A 7006-nucleotide genomic window follows, 5' to 3' on the forward strand; every position below is an offset into this window, starting at 1 on the left:
GTAGCGAACTTAAAATTAAAGTTAATTAGTCACTATTTACTTTAGTTTAGTTTTAGTTTGTGTGTGTGTGTGTGTGTGTGTGTGTGTGTGTGTGTGTGTGTGTGTGTGTGTGTGTGTGTGTGTGTGTGTATGTGTGTTATATACATATATATTAGCATTATATCTCAATATGTTTTAATCAATAGCATCGGTGCAATTATGATCAGCGGTTTATCTCTTAGTGAAAAGCGAGAAATTTTTCCATTATCTTTCATAATAAAAATTTTCACATTTTCGCCTTAAGGAAAAAGTTACTCTGTTCGCAGCAGTTTTCAAGCTTTAATAAAAACAGAACAATTTACAAAAATGCTGTTTGTACAGTGGTAGTTTTCAAACGCGAGAGCGCGTGAGCATGCAGGTGCGGAACTATTCTGCGAAGAAAGGCAGGAAGGGGTGATTTTTCCAGGCTTCCAAATGCAGGCGATAGTTGCAAGGGGAGTTGGTATACGCGAGGAGGGTTAACGACGGAGGTTCCAATCGGTAGCGAACAGAGCGTTGGGTTGGCCAAGGCCAGCTGCATGAAGAAAACGCGGCCATCGTGCGTCGAGCACCGATCAGATCGGCTCAGAGGTTCAGCGGGCGGAGAAGCAGGCAGCAACAGCGCGAGAGAGGGCACAGGGGAGTGTAGGCTCCAGCAGCAACGGAAGCGAGCCGGTTGTTTTACCGCAGAAACAGCAGCCGGCCACTTTGTTGCACGCCACGAAATTATGCACCGCCGAGAGGCGAGCGTGCGCTCGCGCGCGCGGGAGAAGCACTCGTAAATAACGACCGGGCGTCACGAAATTACTTTCGGGGCACACGCCGCGCGCGTCGCCTCTCTCCTCCTTCCCTCGCATTACCGCGTTTGATTCTTGATCTTTCCTCGATGTAAGTTACTTATACGTATGTGCACACCGATTTCGTGTATACCGGCAATCGACCGGGTCGGGTCTTTCTCGCCACTGCGCTGAAATCTTACGTCGTCGAGAATTTCTCGTGTCTATGGTTTTCTGTCAATTGGCTGTTTCAAACATTAATTTAAAATGTTATGTAAAATGTAAAACGCCGAGTAGATGCAGCCGCGGAACTGTGCGTGATCAGTTAAGGGATATTATTAAAATAGATTATAGATAATTAAATATATTTATTTATAGATAATTATTTATAGATTATAGATAGATTAAAATAAAACTTATATAGCTTTTTTGCTAAACGGAAATATCGTGACATGTTTATTGATGCGTGTTCAAACTTTTGCGAAAATGTACATGGGAAGAACTTAATGGGCAGAATAATATTTTCAAAATATTAAAAATAATTATTATTGAGAAAAATATTATTTTCACGTATAAATGTTAAATCAAGCCTGCGAGAGAAATTTCCAAATTCTTGAAGAAAAGCTCTCGAGGTAAATGATCTCGAATTCCTTTACTTGCTAAAACCCAACCGACCCTCCTAATTTGCGTCTAACGGGAGATCTAATCGCTGAATATATATAAATTGCGAATCGAATCGCAAGTCCAACGCGGTGTGGCACGCAAGGTAACGCGTGGCTCTCCTCTTCGTAACCTACATCCAGCGATCTCCGCCGCGCAAATCCCGGTACGTCGACCGTCGACATCTGAAAGTATAATAAACACAGTGTTAGCTGATATTAACATACACCGCTGTCTAATAAGCAACGCAAATCGCGGGCAGATCAGAATGCGGTGCCCTTGGCGTTCGTATTCGCGCGATTTCTTCGTGTCTCGGACTAAAAGTCCGGGTGCCTCCTTCCACCATTCGTGTTTCGATAATTACGCATTGCGTAACGCGTGTTTGGGCCTCCTGTGCGCATCAACGGTGTGCCAAGGTTCGCTCTTTCGTGAATAGTCTGCGGACCGAGACGGTCTGGGAAATTAGCCGATACGAGAAGGGAAAGAGCACACGAGTCTTTCACAAGAACCGGTATATATTTATTCCCTGATATCGTTATGATACCGCAATAAATAGCCTGCACGGGACTCACGCTAGAATTTTGCAAGATACTCGAGTTTCGCTCAAGATTACATGCGCAGTCTAACGATGACCGATCTTTTAAAAAAGACCTGCATATATAAAGATACTATATTCATTTTTTTTTTACTGTTTTGCAACGCGTGTTTCACTTCGAGATGTAATTCATATTATATTAGCTCTACATTACACATGATTTCTTTAAACTTTCTATTTGTTTTGATATAAGCGAAATTTCACTCTCAAATTTCAGCTTCATTTTTGCTCTTTCAATTTTTATTAAATAAACGTTTTAATTAAAATATTAATGTAATAAAGATATTGAAAAAAATAATTCTTAATGTTTCACTTTTTGAAAGTCTAGAACAGTAAAAAACTTGGGCTGGATAAAAAAACCTAAATTATAAAAGAAGAATTAATATAACAATTCTTGTAAGTGTGTTTCTGACACCACAGTATCATATATCAATTTCATTGTCTGATAATTTATAATTAAATGAAAATTGATATATGATATATAATATTCTATACATCTTTTATGATAAAAATAAATGCAATTTTTTTTAAAGTTGTAAAACAATTTGCATTAAATATAATGACATAAATAGCGTTTTTACATTTAATGAATCTATAAAGCGAGTATCTTGGACATTTTATGCGTCTAATGAAGGGTTATATACGTTACTTGAAAAATGTGCACAGAAATTATTTTTTCAATACTATAAACGGCTATTTACTGCAGATACGCGTATATTGCTTTTATTGCATTTCCAAGGAGCGCCGCCGGGTCCTTAAGACGCAAGATGCAGGCAATAGACTTCAGGCAATATAAGCTTAGGCTAGTAAAAACCATCCATAAACTATTTTCTCCGATCTATCGAGATACCAGCGTAGCGACCAGATATCTGCTCTAATGGCACCGCTTTTGTAGCGCGAGCGGAACATATGGCGGGTCTCTAACATAACATAAGCCTCATCCGAATATACACGGGGGCCCCACCCACCTCATCGCATCCCTTGGAAACCATACTTTCGACGCTGATCCTTTCGCGAGCAACGGTCACGCTCGATTTGGCGGTTTCGTGTTCGTGCGATTTTCACGGGTCGCAGGTAAAAGCCGGTCGGCGAGGATAATGATTTATCGGGCCCCGCTGGTGATGGTAGTATGGGAGCCCCCGGGGGGCAGCGCAACGACTTCACCTCCACCTTGGCGGCACACAGGCTTTCCTTTTTGTTTTATTAAGGCTCGGGGTTTGGCCCTGGCGTCGTTGCGGCCTCTCGAGAGAAGAGAATCCATTACGCCGATCGCGCGCCGCCTGGTCGGCGATATCTCTCTCATTTTTGCAGCGTGTAGCTCGTCAAAACGATCGGGGGCCGTCTCGATATATACAACGTGTTGTGCCAGATATCCCGCGAGACGTGCCGCAGGTCCCCCTACCGGGTGTTACATAAATCGGATCTCGCGAGCGCGAGAAACACAGCTGAATTTCGGCGAATGACGACGTGTAATTCATCGGGCCAAAATAATCAGCCTTGACGATCAGACGATCGGATCCGTTCAGCCATATAGTTATCGGCCATTTAACCAATTAGAGATTACCATCTAGATATTTATACGATCAATTGGGATAATTGCGATAGCGAGGTAAACGAAGCATCGCGATGAATATTATTTTTATCGTTCAAAGATATCCGTGTTACATCATTATATAAGTCGGAGGTATATCATAAAGTTTCATAGTTATATGATTTTATACAGACATTTAGAAACTTTCTAAATTTCTACATAAGCGGAATGAATGATTTTATTAAAATATAAAAATTGAGCCTGAATACTGCAGATCTGAAAATAATTTTCTTGGATCATCAAAATAATTACGTAGTACGCTCGAATTAATTACTAAGAATGTCAAAATTTTTGGCAAAATTTTTACTCATCATGCTTGAGATTTTCACGTTTTCACGTAATTATTTTGATGATTCAGTAAAGTTATTTTCATATTTATATTTAGCTAAATTTCTAGATATTTTACATCACGAGAAACTTTTATGATATGTGACAAAAAAATTTTCTTATTTTTTTAACTTAAAAATTTTGCTGTTTTAACCTAAAATTTAGATTAGAATAATTAAATTTTTATTAGAACAACAAAATTTTTAACCTATTTAATTTTCAAAAACTTTCTTATTTTTTAATTACAAAATTTTGATTAACGATAAACTTTTTAAATTAAAAGGTAAGAAAATTTTTTTAAGTCACATGTCATACAAAACATTTCTCTGAGTGCAACAAAATCTTTTTTTAGAATATTTCTAAAATCTGTATAAAATTTTACGGTCTCTAAAAATGGATCAGTGTATTATTACTAAAAAATAGTAAATATTTGCTGATGATTACATCAGTTACAAATGTAACACTAAAGTCACTGATTCATTTTTAGAGAGTAAATAATAAAATCACAAATTTTAAAGCCTCTAGAGTAAACAATTAAAATTTTTAAATCAAAGATCTCCAATTCTTTCACAATTTACATGTCAGGAGTTAAACTGCCTCAGTGTTTTTAGAAAGTTCTTTCTTATTCCATCGGAAAGTATCATCGTATGTACCTAAATGTCTGTTACTAAAAGCTGCATCCGGAGAAGCGCCAGTGCGACGGAAATCGTCCGGGTCGGCCATGAAACAGCAGCGAGGTATATTTATGGCCTGATATCCATTTGAAACTTTCTCACGTTTCGCGGTACAAATGACGATTCCGTGTTTCACGGCCACGCGACTAGGAAGCGGCGAGGTGATTTACAAGAGCGGTCTGTCGTTCGTTGTTTGTGCGTCAGCAACGAGCGATCCTTGAGTTCGAGGGACCTCACTGGCTGTTTGTGCCTTATTACGCACGACCAGACCCTCGACGAGAGTTCGCTCTTTTCCTTTCTCGAGAATCGTGATTCGCCAGTCGGTGTTGTGTGCGATGACCGAAAAGGACAATACACGTGGCTTTTCTTCTTCCTCTTCCTTTCCCAGCGATAACGCACGTCGAATCGCGCTTGATCTATGGATCTCTATCTTTACCGTCGCCGGCGATCACGATCGCGGAAGAGCGATGCCGTTCATCATTCCGTATGTTGATCGCGTTCGCTATCAGTGTTTTTCAATCAACATGGAACGAGACGCGATTGCGTCGAGTATTTTTCAAACATTTAGCTATACGCGAAATGAGAAGGAGATGAAATATTTCTATTATTCTAATTATCTAACATTCCAATTAGTTTAATTGCTTGTTCAACTAACAGTGATGGATATGAAATTATCTAATCTAAAAATAGATCTTAAATCTAAGAATAGAATTTTAAACAGTTGAAAAATATTAACATAAGTACTTCTTGTTTTCTTTTCCTGATTTGCTTCCTCATTCTCTTTAATGAAATAGAAATAATAATAATATTTAATTACAAGGAAAAAACGCGATTTTACTGAAGTATAATGCAGTAAAAATTTAGCTATACGGAAAGAACGATTTTGTTAAAGTACTTAAATATTTAGCAAGATACAGATCTAAAAGTAATTTTATTGAATTATAAAATAATTATATAGGAATTTCAAATATGTTAAGCAGTGCTGCAAAGTACAAGTTTTAACATTTTAGCAAAATTTGAATTTTATATAATTATTTTAATTAATAGCTCAAATAAAATTATTTTTAAATTTCTAATTTTAAAATTATCTATCGAAATTTTTAGATACGTCAGCAAAACCATTTTTTCTATATAGAGATCTAGAAATAATTTAGTAGGATTATATAAAATTAATTATATACATTGCTTAAACGCTGTTGATGACGTTGCTGCAAAAAGTTTTAACATTCTAACAATCAATTTGAGCGTCCGAAATAATTATTTTGATGATCCAAATAAAATTGTTTCTAGATCTGTATCCAACTAAATTTTTAAATATTTATAAACAAAACCGTTCTTTTCGTGTAGATTCTTTTGAGATCTTTAACTAAATTTGTTAACTAATATTATTTATTATACTGATAAAAATGTCGAGAATAAGAATTATATTATATAATTCGATGCTTTTCGCAGTATATTCTTACAAATAAAAAAATCTCTGACATATCCTCCTTAAAGTCGTATTCTACGTAATTCTACGTAAAAAATTTACGTCAAAAAATCAAACGCAGATGAAATCATTGTATGTGCGACAACGCAACGGGCGAGAATCGAGATCGGAATTGCCACGAATCGAGATTTCGAAACTTAATTCGCTCTTCCAATCTGCGCACGCGGCGCAATTGCGAACCGGAGAGCATTCGGTGAGCGATTAGCGTGATACGGTCTTTATGCGGTTTGTCACGCAGGAGCTATCGAGCTTGTATGCGTGGTTTGCGTGTGCGCGCGCGCGCGCGTGCATATGTACACACGGCGAACGACGACGCGCATATAGCCCGGAGCGATGTACACGCACGCGATCGCTTGCCTCTCCGTCAAGTTCTCGTGAAGGCCACCACCATGTAGCGAGTTGAGATGCGAGTGTGTCTCTCGGACTCGGCCTTGGTCACCCGCTTCCGTCAGCTGCGGGCTAATTGTGAATAACGTGTCGATACGCAGGCACGCACGCATGTGCATGTGCACGCATGCACGCACGGCCGAACCTCAGGGCCTCGATTCCGTGACAAGGAGCGACGAGGAGCCTTTCCGTGTCGCGTCTGTTTCTTTGTAGCGTAATGTCGGAAATTATGCCGAAACGGGAGCAGCCGCTCGCTTTATTACGGGTGTCATGTCTCTCTCACTTCGTTTTACCTTCATTCTGTACATTCGCCTTTTTTTTCCACACACACACGCACACACACACACACACACACACACACACACACACACACACACACACACACACACACACACACACACACACACACACACACACACACACACACACACACACACACACACACACACACACACACACACACACACACACACACACACACACACACAC

The 7006-nt window shown here is 38.9% G+C and overlaps 1 protein-coding gene across 1 annotated transcript in view; it reads left to right on the plus strand.

The window, feature by feature from the left end:
- Positions 1-7006, plus strand: part of LOC105620330 (putative transcription factor SOX-14) — a 23016-nt gene that overhangs the window by 13982 nt on the left and 2028 nt on the right. The window lies entirely within an intron of this gene.

The sequence above is a fragment of the Atta cephalotes genome (genome assembly GCF_000143395.1).
Source record: "Atta cephalotes unplaced genomic scaffold scaffold00025, whole genome shotgun sequence".
In the NCBI taxonomy this organism is placed as follows: domain Eukaryota; kingdom Metazoa; phylum Arthropoda; class Insecta; order Hymenoptera; family Formicidae; genus Atta; species Atta cephalotes.